Source organism: Oenanthe melanoleuca, chromosome 4 (genome assembly GCF_029582105.1).
Source record: "Oenanthe melanoleuca isolate GR-GAL-2019-014 chromosome 4, OMel1.0, whole genome shotgun sequence".
Taxonomy (NCBI): domain Eukaryota; kingdom Metazoa; phylum Chordata; class Aves; order Passeriformes; family Muscicapidae; genus Oenanthe; species Oenanthe melanoleuca.
The window spans coordinates 62204979-62231875 of record NC_079337.1 but is presented as its reverse complement, the minus strand read 5'-3'; the positions used below and the strand labels follow the sequence as shown (position 1 = coordinate 62231875).

Sequence of the window (26897 nt, the reverse complement as noted above, 5' to 3'; positions counted from 1 at the left end):
CAGGCATATTTTACCAAATCCCCCACACTGGGAGAGAACATCTCCTGACACCACTCAAAATACCTGAGAAGCCTGCAAGCCCCAAGGGGCATTGTCAGGGGGAGGAGAGGGAGATTGGTTTCCCCAGCTGAACCTCAGAGCTAATCCCAGAGGAAAAAAATCCCTCTCTAGTCCTCCTGAGGGCTGTTGTTGGCAAACTTTCACAAACAAGGCTCCAGCAGACACTGCCACAAGGGTGCTCAGCGTTTCCCTCAGCCCTGTCTCCTGTGGCTGAGGGATATTTGAATGTGAATGGTGATGCTTGCTGGCCAAGGAATGGGCATCAATCACCTCCAGGCTCTCTGCAGAGCTGCTCAGGAGTGAGGAGGGGAAGGTGGCCTCAGAGGCCAGCCCTTGGCACAGCAGAGGTGACTGTGGCAGGGGAAATGGCTGCAGCAATCAGCCAAGGGGAATTAGGTTCATAGGCTCTCCAAGACCTTTAGGATTCCTCTCCTTCCTATTATTGCTTGTGACAGAGTTGATAAAGCACCCCAGAAAAACCACCAGGCAGCCATTAGCACACATCAGTCCTTCTAATCCTGGTTTTGGCCTTGAGTGATCGAGACCAGGTTGGCCATGGAATACAAATCAAGAACACGTGAGTTTTGGGAAGAACTAAATCCAGAGGAATAATAAATAACTCCTGGCCAAACCAACGTGCATCAGACCTGGCTTCCACAGCACAGTCTCAAACTGGATTTCTAGTAAATATAAATCAGTGCAGCTCCACTTCAACATGGGATTCTAGATACCAGAAAAAGCCAGGATGTCAGAGACAGTTTAGTGCTTTGCCACCAACAATAGCCCATGGATTTCAAATGCTGCTGGGCAAAGCAGGCACTGACAGTCAGATGCCCAAAACCCCCTGCCAGTAAAGCCCTCTGGGTCTTGGACACCAGTTAACTTCCAGACTTCTTCCTCCTGAGAAGAGTTTTCATCACAATGCCCATTTCAGGGAGGGCCACTGGTCTCATCTCTGCCTCTCTGTGTGGTCACACTGTGGTTTGCCAGTGGCTTCCATTTGGTCTTCCTGACAGAGACCACAGCCTCTTGGTTTTTAGAAACTAAGCTCTTATGCATCAATGAAAATATGCAGGTGAATTAAGAGCTTGAAGTGTTTCATCATTCATTATCAAATGTTACTAACTCTCCTTTAAAAATAGGTATCTTGTGTAAGGTAAGGATCCCAACTCCTTCCAGAGCAGGTTGTTATTACAGGCAGACTTAAAGCATAAGTCTTTAAAAAGGCTGCACACAGCTAGGACTAATACAGTCCTGTCTCAATGGAGCTGCTTCCCAGATGCTCCCAAATCAGACAACTTCTTCCCTGGCTCAGAGATCCTATCTAAGTAGCACAAGTGCTTCCACATGTTCATTATGGAGAGCAGGGCTGCTGTGTGGTTATTAATGCATTTGCTGTGCAGAGCAGAGACCCTGGCCTGCCTCAAACACGGGTCTCCCCTCACTGCTCAGAGTCTGTCTCCAGCAGCATGGGCTCTGATGTGGAGAGAGAAAAGACACAATTTTCTACCCCATGGAATGAGTCATATTCTTAAATCACTTCCAATCATTTTGTAATCCTTAGATTTAGGGCATGCAATATTCTAAGTTAAGCAGAAAGGGTCTGCAAAGGTTAAAGACAATAAATCAGAAGATAGGAAAAAAAAAAGACAAAAAAAAATTAAAGGAAAGACAATATAGGACTTGAAATAACCATTTGATGGTGCTGAACAGAGTGGGTTTGGTGACAGTTTGATGGAATGAAGTATTAAGTTAGAATGTGCATCTAAACTCCTTTGTGTTTTGTTTTTTTTTTCTTCAGGTGTTGACAATTGCAGCAGAAATGTGGCAGTAACTCACCAGCAAATGTACCTTGTACAGTGGGGATAACTCAGTCCCAGCTTGTGGCTGGCTGGGCTTTGCTCAAGACTTGTGTTAAAAAACTGACAGGAAAGCTGACCTCAATTATTTCATGTTTCTGATTGCAACTTGCTTCATCAGCCCAGACAAGCCCAGTAACCTCTGCACCCCAGTTTCCTCCTAAGCCATACACCTGGGGCAATAATGGAGTTTTAATTCAGACACTGCTGCACCAAGGTGGAATATGAGCAGGAGAAGTGGCAAAAGCATGGTCTGAGCCCAGGAAGGCTTTTCCATGTGAAATCTGTGGGGCACCTGCAGTGCTGTGTGACTGCTTGTCTGGCATGGCTGAGAAGATGGGGCACCACTCCCTGGGGGCTGCATCTGCTCCTGGGGGCTCCTGCTCAAGCAGGGACTGCTAAGAGAGGGGAAAAGGCAGATACAGAGCAGCCATGTAAAAAATAAACAAACCTGAACCCCGTGGCAGAGGGCAGGATTTGCATGGAGGTATGTTTGCCAGAGGGGCTCACCCTGCTCCCATCATGTTTATTTGCAAAGTAAGGGTGAAGCCATTGAAATAACAGCCTGATGTAGAGTGCATGAAAATCAGTGCAAAGACTCCCACAATGCTCAGCAGTGTTTGGCTTAAGTCATAAAAATGTCATTTTACTTCTCTATTTTACAGCATTTCCCAGACAGGAGTGGTGTCCATCCTTCACACACCACTGGATGAGAGAGGGAAAGTTGTACATGGCTAAACAAAGGAATTTGTTAGGAGGGCAGAGGAGTGTTGTAGGTTGACCCAATTTGTAACTTCAGGTTAGCAAAGTGTATTAAGAGTCAATGAATAGCTTGGCTGGGAAAAAGAAAATTAAAAAATAGTTGTTCAGCTATATTAAAGGTAAGATGTCTCATTTAAAAGATTTTTAGGTGAATACCTGTGTTTGCCTTACTTTAAATGTTAAATATAATGTCAGGAAATTAACATTTAGTTTGGGGTTGGATTTTGAATCAGTTTGACTCTGCTTTGGATGAATTTCATCAATTTTTTTTTTCAAGTGTTTAATTTCACTGTGAAAACTACAAAGCCAGTTCTGTTTCAGTACAACTCAAACTTATATTTTCTGTTCTGAGCTTTTAGTTCTGTGGCCACACTAGAAAAGCAGCTATTCAGAACATCTTAATTATAGATGAAACCAGAGTCATGTCAGTGCCAGTAATGAGGAGATAACTTCTTGGACCATACTGGCTGGCAATACAATATGAGCCAGTGCTGCACATTTCAAATTTATTTAACATTCTCCTATAAATCCGTTTCTCCTGCTCCTCTGCTGTTTTCCCAAATATCAATACAGTGGAATAGGAGCATCCAACAGTACAGAGGAAGACAGTGGAAGTTTTGGAAATAAAACACTCACAGCTCCTTCCAGGTAGAAAGCAAAAGCCAAAGAAACACTGACTGAGCAGATCTATATGTACATTTTAGAAACTCTTAATATCTGGCTACAGCCCCTCATTTCCCAGCCACCAACTCCTCCTTTCAGGGTTTATATTAACATGCTGATACACACACAAATCCTAGAAAGGAAAAAGATGCAATTGCCTTGCAAAACTTATAATCCTGTGCTCATCCTCAGCCTCCCAGCATGTGTGCAAAGGTTTTCTGCACACAGCAATCAGCAGTAGGTGGGCTCATGGGGCAGCTGCACTCAGAGCTGCCTCCTGAGTCTGTGATGCTCTCTGTGAAGGCAGGACCCTGCCAAACCCACCAGAAATGGAGCTCATTGAGGATCAGTCACTTGTCAGCTGGCAAAGGCAGAACAGGTTTTCAGCTCTATGTTTCCATGCAAAAATAGCCTTGTTTTTAAAAAATAAGAGATAAGAGCAGTGACATGGGGAATGTGAGAACAGACTCTTTGGTAATCTCCATTGCATGTAGGGATGCTCAAGGCACATGCTGGGACAGGATGACAGCACAGGGCTGCAGCAGTGGCTTGATTTTTTTAGTAGCTTCATTTGAAATCAGAAAAGGTATTATAGAATGAGATATTTATTCAACTGTGAAACTGCTGCCATATAGAAACACTGACAGATCTGTGTAGTGTTAAATTTAATTTTTTTTTGTGTTGGTTTGTGGATATGTTGAACATGACTCTTGCCATCCATAACTGCTAGAGCAGTAAGGTCTGGATGCACAATGTGTTTTGGAGGAGATATGATCCTTTAGGCTCAGGAAGATCTGATTACCAAGCTGGGAAGGACATTTTATCCACAGCAGGTAAATTTCTTTAGGAGCAGTCAGCACTGGTTGCACTGGACCCAGTGGCCAGATGCCCTGACCACTAGCACAGGCAGGTCAGATTCAGTCTGGCAGTGTTCCCACTGCATATGCTCAGCTCTTCTGATGTACATTATCCCTTTTAATAAATTTTTTTCTAAACATTTTATTGTGGGAACTTCTTTGGGGACAGTATTACTCTTTGGACTTTGTAGGAAAAAAAATCCAAAACACCCTCCCTTCTGGCTGATTTTTCAAAGTTTATTAAGAACATACCTGGAATCTTTCTATACTAAAAAATATTTCACCAGAGATTGATAAGGGTGTGCAGACTAAGAATAAAGGCAAATTTAATCACTGCTTTTATTATTCTGTTTTCCTGAGCAGGGTAATTTCCCATCATCCTGAGTGGCTTGAACAGCCACAAGCTTGAAATAGTGATGATGGAATTTCCTGGGAACAAATTAATGTGGAGGCAGTGGGATATTACAGTAATAGTGTGGTAAAGGAATGTGCCTTTGACCACACACGCCTCCTTTGTATTGATGTGTATTTTGGCTAACACCAAGTGTCACTTGCAAACTGTGCAGCATGCTGTGGCCTCTGTTTTTCTGGCCTCTCCCAGACCGAAGCAGGGAGCCCCATTTCATGTCAGCCACTCCTGATCGTGGTCCTGCAGCTCTTTCCCATGCAGGCACAGCTCCCACTGATTTCCAGACGGGCAAGCACAAGTTGGGGCTGCTGGATCTGTCCCTGACAGAGTAAAAATAGACAGTTACTTGGTTGTTTTCATTAAAAGGAGAGGAAGGAGAGCATTATATAACAGAGGGCTCTTGGGGGGAGAGCTGGTTTATTTAAAACCTCCAGTGATAGCTGCTTTCCCTGGCTGGAATTGGCTCTGCAGCAGGGCAGGAAAGCTGGGATCTTGCCATTGCTGGAGAGCAATGCTCTTTTCTTTATTAGAGGACAATAAACCACATTCAAGACATGCTAAAGAGCTGGAAGACAAGCAGGCAAAGCAGAGAAATTCAAAGTGAGGGCTGGTGCTTGGGAGCCTGGTGTTTGCATTTGCCTGCGAGGGAGAGCAGAGAGCACAGAAGATGCAGCAGCTCTTTGCTCTCAGTGCTAGTGGGAATCTGGAGGCACCACTGGGTTGGGTTAATTGACACCTATGCAAATTGCTTGCCAGAAGTCCTGCAGGACTGGGGCAACTGGCTGAGAGCAGCAGGCAGGGCACACCTGGGAGGAGATGGCGTTTTTCAGGGCAGTGAGGGACATCTAAGGACCAGCAAGTGCAGAGAAAGGGTGCACAGGGGCTGGGGTTTCTGCTAGAGGGAGTTTGGCCCCTGTGCCATGCCAGGCAGAGGGATCTCAATGCTTGCAGCCTCTGTCCTGGCTCTGGGCACCATCAGCTGTCCCCTCATGGGCCACAGCCAGGGCTCACCTGCCCAAAGGATGTGGCCACAGCACTGCTGGCAATACAAGAGCAGCCCAAAGGCTGCTGTCTTTGGTAAGAGAAAATGCCTGAAGAGAGTGAGAGCTGAACTTACCTACTACATCCCCAGATCCTCTCCTGGCTGGCTCCTGATCCATGTCTTCTTGGGAGAGGCATGGAAAGGCAGGGCTCTCCAAACACGTGGAGATTCCTCAGCTGTGTGCTCCCAGCAGAGCTCCATGTGCTGTGGGACACAGGAACAGCCTGAGCCATGGCCATGGAAGGTGCTGGCACTCCCTGAGCTGGCTGCAGGCTTCCCAAAGGATGCCAGCCCTCTGATGACACCATGCTGGGTGTCCTCAGAAGTCCCAGAGCAAAATGTTTTGCATTGTGTGTGCATTGATTCCAAGCCTAGTTTTCCTATTGTTTTCAGCAGAATTTGTTTTTGCCCACAAGGCCCTGAATCAACATAGTGTTGAGCCTGGCAAGTCAAGAGAACTAGAACACCTGATTAGGAAAAGGCATTTTTAAAAAATTATTCCCTGCCTGCAAAACTTACATGTAGAGTTGGGTTTAGAAAGACAAAATGCTGGTACCTCTGTGGGACTTCAGACAATCCTGAAGTGCTTTGCAGAGCACCTGGCTGTGGGCTCCAAAAGTTTGAGTGAAAAAATTTCTGAGTGAAATACAGAATAATAGATTGTTTTCATTCCTTAAGCCAGTTTTATCAAAATATTGGGGTTCACAACATGCAAAGGCAAGGAGAAGTGTCAGAGTCCTTGTGAAGGCTATCTGAAAAGCCTCATTTCAGAATGACCACTAAATAAAAAAAACACAGCAACCTAAGAAAAAAAAGTATTTCAGCACTGAGACATTCATTTTCAACATTAAGCCAAGGGGCATTTCTCACATGTAGTTTCAAATGAAAAAAAATTAAAAAAAAGAGAGAATTGTTGGCACAGCCTTTTCTCCAGTGGTTCCAGAGGAGTAATTAAACAGGAGCCACTCAGAGCTGGCTCAGGGAAAAGCATCCACCATGATCTTGGAGTAGGAAGGACTGTGTGCCTGCCTGCTTGCCTCTGTGTGTGTGTGTGTGTGTGTGTGTGTGTGTGCACATTGGGGTTTTTTCATTTTTTAATCATATTTCTGCATTATTTTCCTTTCTGTCCATGGCACCTTATTTCAATGAACAGTTTGAAAGGCATATGCTGTTGAGCAAAGGGGAGAGAAATTCTCCTGATCTTTTTTTTCCTCTTCTCTCAGTGAACATGCCATTTTTTGATGCTTTTCCCAGGGCTTCTGTGACCTATGCTTTATACCACCTGGCTGGTTTAATTCATGAATCCTCTATTAATATGACAGGCTCTGCAAAGGTGACTAAAATGTTAAGGAGACAGATGTCATCAATATCTCTCAAGGGTAAATACTTGAATTTTGCTCCCTTTTTGTGTGGCTGGTCTCTATTCTGATCTTGGCACTGTGGCTGAGCCACTGAGACTAATTCATTTTTGTTTCTCCCTCAGATGCTGTGGATGAATATTAATCATAATTTTAACAGTCTCCTTTCCTCAAGTGTCAAAGCCTTTCTTTTCTGCCACTCCTGCTGGAGAAACCCCATCTCACACAAATGAGCAATGCATCTGTAAGCATCCTTATAAGAAGTCACAGGCTGATTTCTACTACTACCAGGGCACAATTTGTCCTTCAGGCAGAAAATAATTCTTTGCTAAGGGTAAGGCTATAAAAAAGGGAAAAATATCTCAGGGTCTGATGTGGCTGTCCCAGTGGTGACTAAAGTGGAGGCTGGACTAAGCAGAAGCAGGTCTGGGGTAGATACAGCACAGGGAAGGGAGAAGGGGTCCCAGATTGCTTAAACAGCAAATGGTCATCACCAGAGGGGCTGAGGAGAGGATGATGATCTCTGGGGTGGTCTCAGCGTTAAGTGGGAGATACCACAAGCAAACTCAACATTCTGCCTGTGCTCAGAAAGCAGCAAAAGGAAATGTGCAAACCTCTTCTCTTCCTTGCAAGTTGCTTAGTGCTTTGGAGCAGAGTTAAACTGCCTGGTTGGAGCCCACGTAAGGAACCAGATGTCAAGCCCAGCTCCAGCCACGCTGCTGGCTCATATTCATATCTGAGTCCAAGCTGCACACCATGGGCCTGTTCCAGCTGAGCATGCTGCACTTGTCCTCCCAGACAAAGCCCCATACCCACGCTGCCCACATCATATTTATCCTTAGGAGACCGAACCAGGAAGATTGTTTCATCTTTGGAAAAAAAACCTCTTTAGCAAGCGGGCATTGTGCTGGTCTCATCTCTCCTTTCACACTCCTTCCCAAGGCAGTTACTTGTCTGCTGTAATTTACTCTTTAATGCAGCACTTTCCTATTCTGTGAGACAACAATCATGAAGCATTTAAATTCCAATTGAGTAGGGCTGGAGAGCACAGGGGCTGCGGCTTGTGCAGCGTGGACAATGGGAACCTGAGACAGGGGACACCAGTTCAAGGCCCCCCAGGAAGGAAGGCTACAAGCTTCTCCCTCACATTCCCATCTCCCTAGAGATGTAAATCAAGAAAAAGAAGGGAGGGGAAGAGGAGGAGGGGGGGGTGTTTATAGAAAGAAAAGGGAAAATGGATTGAGTTGTGCTGAATTCTAAGACAAGGATCAGCTACACAAGAGAACTATTGAATAGCTGTGAAATCTGGAATTGAGCCATCAAAAAAGCTGCTGAGCTGCATGTGAATCAGGTTGATTGTTTTTGAGAAGCACCTGATTTTTTTTTTTTTTTATTTTTTTTTTTGCCCCTCTCTCTCCCATGCTCCGTGCTTAGCCTTGGAATTTGAACATGACTGCTGATGTGCTAAACTTCTTTTCCTTTCAGATAGAGACGTTTTAGGGACCAGGAGAGGAGGGGAAGCATCTCTCTGGATGTGAAGGCTGTGGTACCCGGGTTGTGAGCTGACAGGTTCCCCACTGCTCTGGGGAATGGATCGAGGAGTTCCCACTGCTGGCAGACACCAAACAGGAAAAGCAAAGAGCTGCAGCTCCCTGGGACAAGCAGTTCCAAGGGCTGCTGGCTGCCCTGTGGCTGCATTTTGCCAGATCTTTGCCAGGTTTGTGCTCTCAGGAATTAACATTTCCTATCTTGTCTCCCAGGACAGAGGCAGCACCTATTTCCTGCTGAGTGATCCCTGCTGGATCTTGGGAAAATGAATAGCAAAGCCCAATTTGATACTACACTTACCAGCACGGTGTCTGTAGAGTTATAATTCCCTCTGCAGCATTCACCAGTGAGGGAAGAAAAGCACAGGGATGCTAAGATGCTGTTTTCCCAAAGAGGACTCCAGTGATCCCAGAGTGGCCTAAAAAGGCCACTGAAATAAAGGAAAAAAAAAAAAAAAAAAAAACCTGCTTTGAAAAATCTAGCAGTTCGCCTAGGGTTATGGAATAAGTTGGGATTGCAAGAGTGAAACCTTGCCTTTCCTCATTTGGTGTGTCTGAGAACCATCTCTGCTCTAATTTATTATTATTGTATTGCATTATTGTGTAATTTTATTGCATTAAAAATCATGTGAATAGCACCATGGTGCTCTGCAAACAGAGAGCAACACAGAGCCACTGCTCCAAGGAGCCTCGTTAAACTGCTTCCAGATTTGACTCAAGAGACCCACACTCTATTACCTTCCACAGAAAACATCTACATTGTTTTATTGTTGTTTATTTACTGAGCACTGAGGGTAAGCACTGTGCTGGGAGAGCTTTCACAGTCTGGACAGTTCTATCACACTTGAGCTCCTCTTCAGTGGGATGGGCTCTTCCTTCTTCCCTCTGTCCTGGTACCCAAGCTCAGCCCAGCCCCACAGCCTCTCTGCCTCTCCAGAGGCTGACAAGACCCAGTTTGTTGGTCACACCAAAGCTGAGAAGCCCTGGGTACCTTGGAGCAGCCCTGGCTGGTCTCAGGGCCACCTTGTCCCCACAAGTCTCTTTAGAGCCTGTGCAGCACCCACACAGCAGGGCAGCACCAGGACCAGCTCCAAGAGGCAGGGTGCTGCTGTGCTGGAGTCTGCAGTGGCTCTGGACACACCAGATGAGCTGTGGCTCAGGTTTGGAGACAGGGAAGGCACTGGGGCAAGAGGGAGCCCAGCACACCCTGCCCACACTGCCCTGACCCCAGCACCAGGTGAAAGGCTCAGTCCTCAGGGGATGATGTCTTGCCTTTCCATGGAGATGACCCTCTAATGGGGTGAAATATGCTCCTGGTAGGAGGGGAGGGAAGGAAATGCCCCAGCATCCCCTTTCAGCCCCCAATCTGCTTTTGTGCTTTTGATCCCTGGGCAGACCCCTCACCCCAGCACTGGGTATGTACAAAGTGCTCCCTGAGAAAAGCCCCAGAGCTACCAGCCCTCCATCCCACCAGGGAGGGCATCTGGAGCTTCAGACCTGGGCTCTGGGAGGCTCAGACCTGGGATCTTCAGACCAGGCTCTTGGAGGCTCAGCTCCAGGCTCATGCATGTTCAGACCCATATTCTGGGAGGCTCAGCTCCAGGCTCTGAGATGTTCAGACCCATATTCTGGCAGGTTCAGCTCCAGGCTCTGAGATGTTCAGACCCATATTCTGGGATGTTCAGACCCATATTCTGGGATGTTCAGACCCATATTCTGGCAGGTTCAGACCAGGCTCATGGAGGTTCATGGCTCAGCTCCAGGGGAGGTCAGGGGCAGCAGGAGGGCAGCAGCAGGGCAGGCTTTGTGCACTGGTGCCTCTGCAGACCCCAGCCATTCACAAGGGCCCGACTGTGGCCCCCTTGAAGTTAATGAAAAGACTGTCTGGGATGTCAGGGGTTTTTGGGGCTGAGCCCTCAGTGTGCAGAATCAGATCCACATCCTCTTTAACTCAGCAGCACTGCCAGCTCCAGGAGCACCCTGAGACACCCAGACTGAGCACTCTTGAATAAGTGCAGGAAGCATCTTCCTGTGCCAGTTCCTAAAGCACCTCAGGGTTTTTTTCTTCTTCTTCTTCTTTTTTTTTTTTTTTTTTTTTTTTTTTTTTTTTTTTTAAGGGGGAAAAATAATTAACCTTCACCTCAGGTCTCAACTCGCATAACCACAGATGAGATTCTACTAATAATTTGCTTGCTTAAGTGACTCACAATAAACACTGTTAGTTTACTTTTGCTTTGGGAGCAGCTGATCTTTGGAACAAACCGCCCACAGGCGTAAAATCATGTCACCCATGTGCTGATTTAACCCCCTGAGTGCTCACACATCTGCAGACCCTGCTTGCAGGAAAGCCTGCAGTCTGGCAGATAATATCCAGGGAGGATGAGGTCTCTTCTTTCCTGTTTCAGGCTGAGATGTCTTTGCTCAGGTGGTCCCCAGACAAGGGCCCAGGGATGAGGGTGGAGGCAGGGACTTCTTGCCCCATCCAAAACTGCTGACCAGCTATTTGTTTGCATTTTCTGAGGTAGCATATTTCCCATATGACAGGTTCTCCTGAGGATCCATTAATTATAGATGAGCATGCTCAGCCTTGATTGCCCTGGGGACAGCCTGGATCTCAGCAGAGCTGGCAGGGCTCACTGTGACCTCATGCTGAGCACAGGACCCCAGTGGGACAGAACTAATTCCAGCCTCAGGAGGACACACTGCTGGAGTAAATAAAAAGAGCCAGGGTGTGTTTTCACAGAGCTAACCTCCTTTCCCTCCAGAGCACAGGGTGGGGTGCTGTCCCTCACCGCCTGCACTGAGCCCTGTGCACATGGCACAGACCAGGCACAGGAGGAGCCCCACAGCAGTGCCATGACCCCTGGTGCAATGCAGAGGTGACAAGCACACACTGGTGTGTGCCTGAGTGTGCAGTGCCAGCACTGAAACCCCCTCTCAGCTGCCAGGTGTGACCCAGCCACTCTGGTGTCACAGCCCTGGTGTCACAGCCCTGGTGTCACAGCCTGGTGCAGGTGCAGACAGCCTGTCCTGAACCAGCAGCAGGGCTTCCCCAAGGTCACACAGAAAGCCTGCCAGAGCATGCCCTGCAAGGCAATTTAAGCACCAAACCCCAGCCCATGGAGCAGCAATTGCTCCTGTGCTGTGCACACTCCTTCCTTTGCCCTCTGTGCTTGGTGCAAGGGAGGTTTGCAAGAGCAGCAAATTGGCCTCAGGCTGCGGAACAGCAGTTTTCTGTGGAGCTCTCTCACCAATACATTTTTTGGAAGAGAATTTTATTTCTCTTCATCCCCAGCTTATGGTTTCAGCTAAGCAAAAACCTGCTTGACCTAATTTCTCCACCTTGCTGATCAAAGGTCATGTTTACCAGGATTATTTCTGTCTTCAGTGTAGGCACAGCTGGTAAACAACATGGAGATTTTACAGTATTTAACTTTCTGATAGATTTATGGAGGCTCCCTGCCTGACTTCCTTTGCTTCTTTCAAAGCACCCTTCAGAGGATACCATGCACTGAGTACCTTCCTACCAAAACCCAAGCTGAGCAGGAGAAAAGAGCTGTGTGTCAGCAATTCTTCACCCTCCCTCCCCACAGCCAGCCCCAAACCTCCACTCTGGATCACCTGCCTCCCACAGAGTGCTCACTGAGGTCAGGAGCAGCCCAGGTGAGTGATGGGCACTGCCAGGCTGCCAGCTGCAGCCAAAGCAGGGGCAAGGTCCTACCACCTTCCTGGGCTGGAAGCTGCAGAACCTCCACCAGCCAGGGTGAAAAAGCTCTTCCTCCATGGGGAAAATGTAGAGGGGTGGGTCTGGCTCACCACCCTCACTGCCTTTTGGCTTCAATCTGAGGGGAAAAAAGAGTTTTGCTGGTCCAGCAGTCTCCCAAAGAGTTTTGCACCCTTGGGAGCTGTAGCACACTGCTGAGAGCACAGGAATGTGTCTCCATCCAGCACCTGCCTTCTTGCAGGGCACTGCTGGTTGGAAGGGCTCAGGCTGGATTTTCCAAGTTGCAAAACCTCCCACTATTTGGATTTGAGAGACAATTTCTTCTGTCCCCCAGTTAAACAGCTCCAGCAGTGACAGCAGAGGGCAAGAGCCCAGAGCTGGGGCTGCAGGTCTGTCCTGTGCCTGGTCACACCTGGTGGCAGAAGGAGCAGAGGGCTGTCCCTGTGGGCACAGGTGTGCTCTGAGTCCCTTAGCAGACAACAGGGACCACCCAGCTCCCCAGATTCTTTCCCCATCCTCCCCCAAATAAAACCCTGGCTCCTGCAGCACCTTCTCAAAGTAGTGTTTGCATCCCAGTTACACAGGGAGGGCACTTTGGGAGCTTCTGGTTTTGCCAGAGTGTTCATGCCAGCAAAGAGATTATTCCCATCCTCCCTCCTGAGCAGTCATTGCCTCTGTACCATGATATTGATCCACAAGCAAAGTCAGTGACTCACAAGGAAATATTATTTCACCTACCAAACAATGGTCTAAATATATAGTATTCTGTATATTTTATCTTCCTTCCATCAGCCTCCATGGGGTAACATATCTTATTCAAACACCATGAAGTCATACTTCCCTGGTACAACCATTTTCAATTATTCATTGAACAATGGAGGTTGGAATGGACTGAGTCCTGCTATGGTCAATCAGTTCTTCTTTTTCTAATTGAGTCAGCAAAGGGTGGTACAGTTGTATAGAGGTAACAATTTGTTAGTTACTGCTTTGGAAAAGTTTTGGACCAGGCTCCCAAAAAAAAAGGCATTGCTGCTTCTTCAGAGGCACTACCCTCAGGAAAGGTAGTCAGTGGAAGGCTTTACTTGCCCTCTTGCCCAGGGGAAAGGATGCAGCCTGGACTTTTTTATTTGCTTTAAGTCTGAGCTGTTTTGTTAAATTTGTAACATGATGTAGTCAAAGAATATGCAGAAAAGCTCTGGAAATATCAACCAATATCTGCTTGAGGAACCAGGAACCTCAAAGCAAGCTCTAACCACAGCATAAAGCAAAGTCCAAACCCACCTGTGAGTCTTTGGAGTTCCTAAAAGTGCCATCACAAACAAGCTGGGTAAGAAATTAATCTGCACTACCTGAGACAATCTTGTCACCCTCCCATCCCTTCATGCATCCTGCAGCAGCTGAACTGGCAGCTCAGGTGGTAGATGTGTGCCAGGAGCAGATTTCCAGTTTCAGAGGGAAAACTTAAATGAGACACATGAAAAAATGTGTCTCTTTTTTTTTTTTTTTTTTTTTTTTTTTCCCTTAAATCCCCTCAGAAAATTCTGGCCAGTGATGAAAAAAACAGGCTTTTTTATTAGAAAATTCTGAAGCTTTCTGAAGAGTGTAGCAGCCAAAAAGCATTGCCATTGCTATTACTTCAAGATAGGAGTAAAGTCTTTTAAAGCAAAAATATTTATAAGTGTGAGTTAAATTCTTGGCTTTCAATAATCTGCTGATTGCAATGCTTCAGGGGACTGCCCTGGCTTTTACAAGGAAATGGTGTAAATGAAGTTAAGCTGTAATTCGTGGATAATTGAGTGTTCAGTGACAAATGTCCCTGTGACACACAACAAGCTGTCATGGAAAAGTATGCTGCTACAGCAACATGTCACATGTGGTCTTAAACTGATTATTCTAAATCATCCAGTGTCTCTGCTCAGTGCTTGCTTAAAAAAAAAAAAAAAAAAAAAAAAAAAAAAAAAAAACAAAAAAAAAAAAAAAAAAAACTCCCCAAATCTGACCTTTACAAAGTTTAATTTAAAATAAAATAAAAATAAATAAAGGGCATCCAGAGATAAGTTAGAGAAGATTTTGCTGCTGACTGAAGTGGACTCTGGCCAGGCAGCTGAAGTGACCACTAAAGTGGATAAAGTGAGATGCTCACCCTCTTCCCTTGCAGAAATGTCATGCAAACAAACATTTTCAGGCCAAAAACCCAGAAATGCAAAATAATAACCCGGTGTGGAGAGCTGGTGCTGCAGCTCCAATTTGCACACACAGGCTGGATAGCCTATAATCACAAACCTGAGCCTGCCCAAATATGCTCCTTCTGGAACATTGTGCCACAGAAAATTAATTGCATTCCAGCTCCAGGGAGCATTAGCACTTCTCTGAATTCAGGGCAGCCTAAGGAGCTGCCGTGCCCTAGGCAAGGAATCCAGCCCCTCCTGGCCTTTGCCCCTTCCTCCACAGGGCTGAAAAGGAAAAATTATAATAAATCACAGCCTTTAGAGACACCTACCAAACACTGACTGGAATATAAATGTATCAATAAAATAGGAACTGAACGTGCTCATCTCAGCCCGCGATTGTGGCTTTTCTTCCCTTCTCACTTTCATTTCTTCTTCCCTTTCTTTCACCTTTGTTTCACACACCCTACCCCCTCCCCCTCGCCTCCCTCAGTTTTTCCCCTCCTTTGTTGTCTTTTACTTTCTAGCCCCTTTCCAAGACTGTCCTTTCTCACCCTTTCTGTTCATCACTCCCTATTGGTAGTTAGATCTCTTTCCTTCTTCCTCAGCACTTTTTTTGACTCTTTTCTCTTCCCCAAGAATGTCCTGAAGATAAGAAAACAGCCCTCTGCAGAACAATCTGTATCTTTCAGAGATTGCATCCTTATCATTATTTCCCTTACAAAGAGCAGTTCCCATTTATGATACCTTAAAAATTCTCTCAGGACTGGCATTTAGGTATAAAGCAGTCCAGAATCACTGGTTTCCTTTGGAAAGTTTGGCATATATGTGGTGCTTTCTTTGGATGATATGTTACTTAGGAGCAAACCTGTTATCCTTGTGCAAGATTTCTGTGGCTGTGGAAGGTTCAAGCATGCAGGTAGTTAAAAGCTGATCTGTCTTGGCAAAGGGGCTTAGTGCTGGCCAATTTATACACTGTTATTCTTACAAGTTTGAGTTACTGTGAGTCATGTAGAGTGCAAGGAGTAAAAAAACTTATTCATGATCCTACCAGCTTCTCTATTCACAAGTTTTATCACATCAACCATCTAAATCTCCCTAACATGATATAACACCCCCAATGGGGATGAATTATGTCAATATAAAGTTGCTTACACTGCTCCAGTTACTCTGTCAGGGGAAGGGAAGGAAATACCTACAGAAGGTCCCTTTATGTTGAGGTGCCTGATTCTGCCTGAGCAGCTGCAGCCATGAAAAGTCTCACACTGCTGGTCAGTGCAGCCCTGGCAGTACAGAAACTATCTGTAATAACCTGAATATGAGGAAGAAAAACTATTTTGTGAATGAGCAGTTCTGCAGCAGAGAAGCTGTGTGGTTTTTCTGGGATCCTGTGGTATCCTGTTGACATCTGAAGCATTTTATCTTTGTTACAACACCTTTCCAAGGGAAGCATTTTTCATACTGTGCTTCCCACCAACTCCCTCCCCAGTCTGTCCTCTTGCCTGCTGACTCCAGCTTGCTCTGTATATCCTCAGGGACTGTGCTGCTGGAAATGAAAAGGCAATTTCTGCTCAGGGTTAGCCCATCACAGCCCTGCTCCTGCACCCCTGGCTGTGTTGAGGGGGTCTCCATGGAGGAGTGTATGGAAGCCTGGAAAATCTGACATTGGTGTTTCTCCCTGCTCTATAACCATAAATACAAACACTGACAAGGTTGATTTTTCTGCACCAGTTCTCCAGCAAACTTCCCAGCATGGTGACTCAGCAAGTGTGGGCTCTCCTGCAATGGAAGATGAGAAACATTCCAGGAGCTGCTGTGGGGATATATCAAGATATATCTCAAGAAGAGAAATAAAGGGTTCAGATTTAAGTACTGATCAAGGTTTGCCCTGGTAGGGTGAGCATGGTAAGGTCTGAGCTCAGTGCAAACTGATCCTGGCAGGAGTGGGGCTGTGGCTGAGCTCAGACGTGTTTCTGCAGCTCCTGTGAGCTGTGCTCAGCTGCACCTGGAGGGCTGGTGGACACCCACTCCCTCATTTACTAGTTTTTATGGGCAGTGTATCAGATGTATGCTCCTGACAGGTTGCAAGCACATGGACAAAGATCCAGTGTGACACGCTGTGCCTCAGGAGGAGTGTGCTCCAACTCCCAGTGTGACTGACCATACCTTCCTCCTTCCTTACACTGCTCTGCAGAACCTTTTCTCTGCTCCAAATGAACTTCCTGAGGTTGGGGATGGTGGAGCACCTCTAAAGCTTTCCACAGATCAGCAAAGAATTCAGACAAACCAGTGCAACCCCACCTGGCACATACAATGTCTCTGATATGTCAGGGATAAAACACGTGGTCTTATCAACTTCCTGGAATCACAAATTTGTAAGGGATTTTTAAATGTCATCTAATCCAACCACCCTGCCATGAGCAGGGCCATCTTCATCTCCATCAGGTTCACTTTCCAGAGCTGCCCTGCTGTCTTTGATCCCTGCTCCATGTGAGTCACCAGGACATTCTGCCACCACTCCAGTGAGCAGAGCTCTTCTGACCAGAGTTAAACCCAAATACAGCACTGCTATTGAAAACAGGGAGACTTGTTTAAAGTATTGAAAGCATCTTAATTCCTCATCTCTGTTCCTCAGATGGAATTTAATGTTCTGAGAAAATGTGCATATTTTCTCACCAGAAGAATAAACTTAATTGATCCTTTCATTTTTAACTCTCTGCCCGGTGGCAATCGGTCACCTCTTTGCAATAATAGCTGCAAAGAAAATAATCTTTGCTGGATCAGATGAAAAGGTGCAGAAAAAGTCACAGAATTAACTGGCAGAGCAATCTGGTTGTTGCCCTAACATATGGAAATAATAAGTGCCAGCCAGATAGAGCCTGAACACTGAGCTTTCATTTTGTTATTCTAAGCACAAAAATAAATATTTTTATAACTACATGTAAAGAGTAAAAGCAAATACAGTTAATATGTAAAAATATACATTTTGCTTCATTATGTGTAATAATACATATTGATTTCATTACAATATTTTTGTTAAGATCAGTTTGCCTGGGAATAGTGGTCTATTTCTAAAGCACAGCCTGCCTATTTCAACCCATCTTTCTGAGGTGTTGTGCTAGTATAAAATGAAAGGGAAATATTAACTAGGCTGTATTATAAAGAGTTATACACTGGTTGGGGGGCAGCATTTGGAAAAATGTGAACTAAAGCCATTTTTATTTTTACAGTAGAAGGTCTGTGTGATTTTCAGCCATGGACAGCTATGAGCATGAAAGAATAAACAGAGGGGGAAATGGCAGCAGTGCTCCAAGTGTGAGGTGTTCCAAGCAGTAACACGCCAGGCTGCTCTGTGGCATCTCTGCAGCCCTGTGAGATGGGGGCAAGGGCACTGCTACAAACCTGGAGCTCAGACCCCACAGAAACCTGGAGCCAGGACAACCACAGAAAAGTACAACACTGTGCAGCACTGCCCAGGCACAGCAGAAGTGGAGTCACCCTTCCCCAGGGCTGTAAGGAATCCATTGTAGGGATTCTGCCAGTCCTGCCCAGCACCTCCACTCACCCAAACACTGGGTGTCCCACCCTTACCCTGCCTATCTCTTGTGATGCCTGAGGACCACAAAGACCTGAATTTTGGCAAACAGGTGCCTTCTGCAGCCCAGCACTGGAGCATGATGTCACACCCAGCTGTGTCAATGGGAGTCTCGTTTTATGTCACCTCTGCCCACCTACCATGTGAGGTAATCCAGTTTATCACTGCCCCATCCCAGTCTGCAAGGCTGGCAGCTGAGCAGCTGACAGACTCCAAATGTCCAACCACATTTCACACAGCACTAGGGAAAAGCTGTGAAAAAGCCAGTCACAGTCCCTCAGGATAAGGACATGGAGATTTACAGGCACTGTGGAGGGTAAATGCTGTTCGCTTTTATTATTCATGACCTGGTTTAGTCAAGAGAGAAAGTGATATTTCTGTGGATCTTGGGGGAATTCATACAATACAAAGAGAAAACAGCAAAGCCCAAAACAAGGCAGCCTTCTCACCACTTCACAAGGTGCAAAGACTGTAATACCTGCAGTGGTTTGCTGACACTGAACTGAACTCACCTCCTCCTGCATCCACATTCTGAGTGCTTCATTTCCCACTCAATAAAAGAAAAAAACCCTTGACCAACTCCAAGTTCCTTTGGCCCCATGCTCATCCCACAGCCCATCTGTCTGTTTGAGCTGCTGGGGGCAAATGGTGCTGCCAGTGTCATATCCCTCTATTGATTCTGGTCTGGGTGATGACACCGAGGTTAAAGATCAGCCTGAGTGTCCGTTCTGCAGACCCTGAGGAATGCTGACACCAGGTGCTTGCAGCAGCAGGAAAGGCAAACCAGGGAGCACATTCAAAATGTTAAACAGCAGGTCTGGGCTTTGCAAACATTAGTGCTGGCTGCACATGGGAAACTTAAGCTTTTATATCCAGCAAGTCTATTCTATCAGGTATCACTTAGGCTGTGGGCTGATTTGCCACACTTCTGTACAACTGATTTAGCAGCTATGGATTCTTTTTAAGAAATGTACTTATGTGTTTAAAAGCCTGTTATCATGTTGTGGATTTGGACTGAAACAAACTTTTTTTTTTTTAATTCTAGTGAGTGGGTGAGTTTGGAGAATTTTTTTAAAATCTAATGAGTAGGTGTATGTATTGCAAAATATTTCTGAAACTGGGCAGAAAAAAAACCCCAGTTACAGCAGATTTCAGTGTTCCGAATTCTGGAAAAATGAAGTGATACATCAGCATTTGATTTTTTAAGGCAGCAAATAAATTGTGCCTCCTAAAAGGGTAAAACAACATGTAGGTTTCAATTTGTTACAGTCCTACAACTAGTGAAAAATCTCTCCATAAGCAATGGATGTCCCTGAAAAAAAGTGTGATATTCCCAAAGAAGATTGAAGTGCTTAAATGGCTAGTCAGAATGGGAATGGGTTGACTCTGAAAGGGGAGGAATTAGGGTCTACCCAAAGAACAGAAACTCAGGGCTGTACTGCTGGGCCCACGAGGCTGAGAAAAAATTCAATACTGAATTCATTGCAGCTTTAGTTCCATCTTAGATTTTTTTTCCAGAGCTCTATCTGAATGCCTTGAATCTGCCAAATTGGGTTGAAAACCATGAATGGGGCAGTGTAGTCCCTGTGCTTTTGTCTCAGCTAGAATTCCACTTGCCTTGCACTGGTTTTAATTCCAATTTGAGAATAAACAAAGCACAACCAAGCATCTCAAGAATTTCCAAAATGGCTCATTCAAACACAATTTTAAGAATGGGTAGGGATGGGATATGGCTATTTTGGGAAAAGGACACTCTCACAATCTCTGAAGAGCTGATGGCCTCGAGGAGACTTTATGAGCTGGATGCCAGAGTGTGAAACTTTGGCCTTAATTTTCTTTTTTTTTTTTTTTTTTTTTTTTTTGTGATTTTAATCCAATAGGTGAGGACTGCTGCTTACAAAATGCATTGCCAAAAAGTACTTTTCTTTTAATTTACTCCTGAGAATACAGGAGAACCTTTCTGATCACTCCTATTGCTAAAGACAGGTAGCATAAAAGGACCAAGAAAAGGACAGTGGCAATACTGTCCAGATATAATACCCAGATCTCTTCTGGGTTCCACCACCCTTCCTTCTGCCTAAAATATATTCTTTTTTTGTTTAAGTTTTTCTTTGTTTGGAAGTTCTGTGGCTTTTTGCTTTTCCTTATCTTCCTTCTGCAGCTTTTTCCTGACCTCTCTGCTGTGACTAGCTCTTCTCTGGGCCATATGCAAATATTCCATATTCTCATGCCCTGGCTCGTTTCATGATGTTTCATGTTGTTCTCAAAGGTCTGCCCTCAAGTCAAGTCATTGTGCAAGATGCAGGTTTGGCTTAAGAGCAGGCTAAAGACTAACAACAGAAAATACCTTCTGAGAAGGATGAAGAACCTCAGCTATTTTTAATTTCATCACCTTCAAACGACATCACGTCCAAATGTCTGCTTGAAATAATGGGACTGAATCAACAAAGAATTTTGGCTCTTCTTCCTTATTCCTCTCTAGTTTTATATCTCCTTTTAAATAATCTTATCCCATGTCTCCCCACAAAGATACCTCCTTTGGAATCACTCAGCTCCATGGCCTCATGCCATGCTTTGTTTGCTCTGTGTTATGCTACTCTTGTGCAAACTTTCTTTGGTGGAAGGATTTGCTGGGTTTTGGCAAAGTTCTGTTCCTGCATTACTTCCATGATTGGGAAGCTCTGTAAATAAATAGTCATGAACACCTTTGCAAATTGTGAGGTGGATAATGTCTTCCCATGCATTTGATATAAGTTCTTTGCCAGAGACTTAGGGATTGGACTTGATGATCTTAAAGGTCTCTTCCAGCCTAAATGATTCTGTGATTCTATGACAACTGGAGTTAGTGGAGATGCATCTATTAACAGCATCTAAGAGATGGGAGGTGATTTAGTCACTAAGTCTTCTCTTGGATGGCCAGAGGGTGGCCAGCTAAAGGCAATCTCCCTTGGTTTTTCTAAAGCTGCCTAATAAACCATACTGTTTATCAGTTTCTACAAATCTCGTTTGAGGAGGCTTTAAGTCCCACACCCTTGAGCTTTGCTGGTGCACATATGTGTTTTTGACAAGGAAGCTGGTGTCCAGCAGACCCTATTCTCAACTGGAATGAAATCCCTGAAGCCCAGTAAATGTGGGGATGCTTTTGCATCAGCTGAGTCATCATCCCACAGTCACAGAAGAGAGATGCAGCAATGGGCAAGATGGGATACGTGGAAGCCAATGGCAAATCTCCCAGTGATCTCCTCAGAGCCAAGACTTCACCCCAGTGGATGTGTGACCTCCTTGTAGGGCCACAAGCACCCTGCAGCGCTCAGCAGATTAATGAAACCCCATCCCCAGGCTGCCATAAAACACATTTGTGGTCACGCACGCAGCTCTTGGGACAGGCTTTATCTCCTCTCATTGTTTGCTGTGTGTGTTTGAACACAGAGCCTCAGGACACAGCTTGGCTGTGGCACAGCATTTTGAACAAAGCCATCCCCTAAGCCAACCACAGCTAAGAGGCTGTAATTCTCATAGAGACATCATGTACTTTTTATGCTCCTTAACTCAACTGTAGTCACAAATCCCTGTTTGTACTGGCAGATCCTGTGAAAATAGGCTTTAGGAGGTACTTGAAAAAACTGTACCTCTGTGATGTTTAGCTGCATTGCCTGGTCTTGCCTGCCTGCTAAGAGTAGCCCTGCATAGCTTGTCTAAAAAAACCCCACAGACTTTTCAGAACTTGAAATTCACATTATGTAGCGTTCTGTGGAGCCTGTAATTAAAATCAAAAAGACATCACATATTAAAAACCAGCTCTGCAATAATTTTCTGAGTACAACCTGACTATATACCTATATTAGCTGGCCATTATTGCCACTTGCACATCTCTTTCAGCACATAACATTAGTGTCACAGAATGGTTTGGGTTGGAAGGGACCTTCAAGATCAACTCATTCCAACTCCCCTGCCATGGGCAGGGACACTTCCACTAGACCAGATTGCTCAGAGTCCCATCCAGACTGGCCTTGAACATCTCCATGGATGGGGAGTCCACAGCCACTCTGGGCAACCACATTACTAACCACCATGTAAAAAAAGACCTTTTTAAAGCTGCTTGCTGAGACTCACAATGGGGCTAAACACAATTCAACCTGCATTAAATTTCAGTAAAATTGATTATTTTAATGAAGTCCTCAAACTCTAAGCTAGGGTGAACCAAGCCACTTCAAAGACATGATCTCTGCCCAAAGGAGCTTTCAGCCAGACAGAAGCCCTGGAGGTGGGGCACTGGGGCAGCCAGGGAGACAAAGGGCAGCTGAACAGCATCAAGAGCTCCCAAAAGTACAGGACAGGTCTTTATGCATGCAGTTCTTGTAGCTCACTGAATAGATTTATAGTCCTGCTTGGGTAATTTATTGTTGGCTAATTAGTTATAAGATTAATTAAGTAGCTTGCTGGCCCTTAATTACAAATTTGGTACCTTAATTTATTGTAATTTCTTCTAAATAATGGCCATGCTCAAATAATGCTGATTTATATTATGGCAGGATGCAAATACAATAAGCCTGACTCTGTGTTGTGCAAAAGCCTCTTTCACACTGCTCCCAGGGCATAACAGGGTCTTAAAGTGAGCACAAACATCATTTCTGCCCTCCAAGGCTCCTTTGTGGTACCAGTGAGCCGTGATTCCCCGTGAGTCAGCAGCAAGGCACTGCAAAGGCCACGACTGCACAGCTGCTGGGAAACTGGGATCAAAGCAGCCCAGGGTCCCTGAGCCTGCCCTTGCACAGGGAGCCCCAGGGCAGGCACTTGGTGTTTGTGCAGCACAGCCCACCCCAGCTGTGGGGCTGCTCCAGCCTTCATTACTGACCTGATTGTGCCTGCCAGCTCCTCTCCCAGTCACTGCTCTGCTCTGGGGTGCCCTCTGCAAGCCTGGGGCAGGGGCTCCTAAAAAAGGGCGTGAAACGTTGGCAGGAGTAGGATGGGATGGCTCAGGGTGAGGGTTGGATGCTGAAGTGTGCAGGAGGAGAGGCAGCCTGGACCAAGGTGAAGAAAGGGGTCTGAACACCTGACCCACAACTCCCAGGGGCATCCTGGCAGCAGTCTGGGGTAAAACACATTTGGTTGCAGCTGCAGCAATCAGGGTTGAGGTAAAAAGCTTTGCTTATGGGTGTGTTGATTTTCTCTCCATCCTCTCTTTCCTTTGCTGAAAACTAGATCCCTCATGGAATCAGTACAAAATCTCTTTCCCACAGCCCTTCCAGGTCCATGGATTCAGCTTTCTCAGTGCAATAACAGTGATGATAACAGCAACTAAAAATCTAACCAAAAATCTCAGCCATTACTCTACAACATGTCCTATAAGTCTTGCAGCCTGCTCTGTCTTTTCTCTTGAGATCTGCAATTTTTTTTCCAAAATACCTTTTAGCCCTCACCTAGTGAGGTGAAGAAAGTGTGCAAACATCATCACCTACACGTTTGGAAGTTTGGTCCAGATATATTTTATTTCTTCTCACTTTTTAAGCTCACAACTCAAAAGCAAAAAAAATGATGGGTGAGCCATTTGAATCCTTGCCCATAATCCTGACCACTGAAGGAATGACAAAAATCACTATTTTTGACTCCTTGGTCTCTGAGATACTCACCCACTGTGTTATTGAGGGGTTTGTCTGGAGCCAGCCTGTGCACATCCATAACTACCTAATGAGAGGGATTCAGCAGAGGCTGTGACCACCAGACACCCTGCAGAACCCTTTCCCTCTGCTTGATAACAGCTTGGAAGTGAGTTTGGGTCTGAATTTATGACACAGATTAGTACCTGGGTATCAGTCCCAGCGAAAGCAATGCTGCATAAGGATATGATCTAACCCTGTTTGGATCAATATTTATGGAACCTATAACCCCAGCTTAAGCTTTGGGCTCTGGGACAGGAATCATGTTTTCCAGAAGCACACCAGAGCCACATAAATGTCAGAGGGATGAAGATAAGGCTTTAGCAATATCCCTGGTGCTGGGATGAAAGTTTTTGCAACTGAAATAGAGCAGGGAGCACCCACTGCCAGGTCCAGCCTGGGGAAAGAGCTATCCTCTGCACCAGAGCAGGAGCCATGCCAAGTGAGGGGCTGCTAATTCCAACAGGACTACCTTCAGAAAGGATCCTGTTGAGAAATCCATCTCCAAAATTATCTTGACCCTCTGCATACACTCACACGTACTTTTTAAAGGGACATGAAATGAATCTTCTCTTTATCCATCCCCTTGTGAAATATAAACAGTTCTTGATGGATTTGCAGCTTACACTAGTAACTGACAGCCTGCTAGCTGCTGGCATGATTACTCACAGTCTGGCAAGCACCAGACGACTGCCATGCCTGCAATGTGCAACCCCCAAAACGTGGTGTTTTCACTGCTGCTGAAGATCAGACCTTCACATCTGCTCAGCTCCTATCCAAGCAGCAAAACAACTGGCCAGAGAGCCAGAAAACTCTGTTTTGAGACTGATATCTGCTGAAAACTTGGCCTGAAGGGATGTATTCAAAGGGGCAGGTCTCTGAAATGTTGATTTAAGCTGTGAGTGCTGAGGACTTGGAAAGCAAGCCCTGAATGTGCACTTGTGCAAGCTGGGCTTTTCTATATGAACAGTTAAGCAGACCCTGCCTATGTCCCATTCCAGGGAGTTGGATGCCTTGGTGGGATTCTTTCTGAGTGAGAGTCTAGATCACAAATAGATGGAGCACTGACTAAGCACAGCAAATAAAATTCCTTATTTGCTCACATAAAAGCTGCATTCAAAAAGTAGGGCACCACCATTGCATACATCTACTCTCAGCCAGCTAGCAAGCTGGAGCTCACCTCCATGCCAGAGAGAACTTGGAAACTTGCTCAATTTAAAGCAGATCCTGCTGAGACCAGTAAAAAGCTTTTGTGGGTGTGAAGGCACCCATTGGCACCAGCCATGTGGGGAATAGCCCTACTTTGAAGAACTTTTTGCAAACAAAGGTGATTTGAGCATTCAGGTGCCCCCTCTGAGCACTCTGCCCACCCACCTGGCATCAACCTTTGCTCAGACAAGGTGATGCAAAGGCAAGCAGACATTGATTTGATGCCCAAGCTGTCACCACCACCACCTCTGGGAATAGTTTGTTTCATTATTTGGGAAAGAAACCCACACAAAATATATTCTTGGGGGGAAAAAAAATAACAAAACAGCTCACAAATATTTATGTCATAAAGCAGACCCTCTGCTCCCACCTGGCCCACAAAAGGTTGCAGACTCCAAACCAGCTTAGCACCTGAGTTTATAACAAAGTGAAGCCATTAAAGAAAACCATGAGCAGCTGAAGCAAGAGAAAAGGAGGGAATGGGGTCTAAGAGGGAAGAAAAAGAAATTTTGCTCTGTCTCCTGAAAAAGGGTGGGAAAGATAACTTGTCCATAGTGTATGTGTAGCTTGCATTGAAAATAGGAATGAAATTCAAGATCAAGGACAGCAACTGGCTTTTTTGCTCTGACCCAGAGTTGTCTGCTTAAGGTCTGTCTGTTACAGAAAAAATCTTCTGGAGGCAAAGCTGGCAAAGTCTGCAAGTACCAGAATGTACTGGAGATGCTGCTTTGACAGGTGGTCCAGAAGCTGGTCTGAAACAGCTCTCAGAGACACCATCAGGGCAGCACTTCCATAATCACCACACACAAAGCCCCAACTGCCCCTTGCCTCTGCCATCTCACTCATGAGCAAAAGAACTTATTGTCTCTGTGCTTTGCTTATTTGCTGGCACATGTCATGACAAATGTCTATTATCAACAGGAACATGTGGGTTGCAATAATTTTTTAAATTGTTTGTGAGTCACCTGAACACTTTCTGTGTGTCCACATCATCTCCATGCACCAGAAGCACACCCTGTTGGGCCAGCCTTGGAAGAAAGGAAAAGAAACACTGGACAGTTTAGGAACAGTTAAAAAATGGGAGGATTTTCTTCCCTACACTGCTGGTTGGCACTTGGTGCACAGCCTGGGGTGCTCTGACTCCCCTGTCAGAGGATCCAGCTCAGCTCTGCTGCTGAGATCACACATCAGGACAGGCTCTGGCCAGGCTGGAATTTGGGTATGAGCACAGCCACTGAAGGCTGGCTGGGAGCACATGGCTCTTTGGTAAGGACTCAGTGCCTTGGGCCCATGCCAAGCCCTGATGATGCAATTCTCTCCTAGCCCTCAGCCTTTTTGTAATCATAAGTGATTTTTGTATTGGAAACTTTCAAAACAGTTGCCTGGTTCAGTCTACATTACAAAACTCCAATAACTACTGAAATCATGGGATCCTAGAAACTGAGGGAAGAACAAACCACTGTGAAATTTCCCTGTATCTCTCACATGCAACCTGTTCCAGAAAAGGAGATGTCACAAGCCTGCTTCTTCTAATTTTAAATTTGTTTAAGCTTTTCCTAATATCTGCTCTAAAGGCCTGGGGATAAATTATTATATAGCATTACAGCCCTCTGATAAAATTGTTATTTCTTACTAAGCAGGACAAACAGAAGCAGGTTTGTGCTCATGCAGGGAGTAAGAAAATGTGAGTGCTTTCAGCATCTACCTGTAAAATACTTGTGCACTATTCCCAGGTTCCCTGAGAATCATGTCCATGGGCTGTGCCATGCTTTACAAAAGGCTTCTGTTCTCTCCTTCCTATGTTTTCTGAAATTGGGCATTGCCATTTCTAAGCAGCATGGTTTATGAATAAAGTCCATGAACCTGGGTAGTTTTTTTATATTCTTTTTTTATATTCTTTATATTCTTTATATTCTTTTCTCTTTACAGAGGGAGAATTAGCAAAGCTTTTAATTCAGGAGCACACAATTTTTCTTGATCCCTACAC

At 45.4% G+C, this 26897-nt stretch overlaps 1 long non-coding RNA gene across 1 annotated transcript; it reads right to left on the bottom strand.

Moving 5' to 3' along the window:
• Positions 1-4521: 4521 nt before the first annotated feature.
• On the bottom strand, positions 4522-5857 carry LOC130252556 (uncharacterized). Its single transcript, XR_008840380.1, has 2 exons — positions 5728-5857; positions 4522-4930 (listed from the first exon to the last, which is right to left on the bottom strand). It is a non-coding gene; the product is annotated as an uncharacterized LOC130252556 (long non-coding RNA).
• Between the last annotated feature and the right edge of the window lie 21040 nt (positions 5858-26897).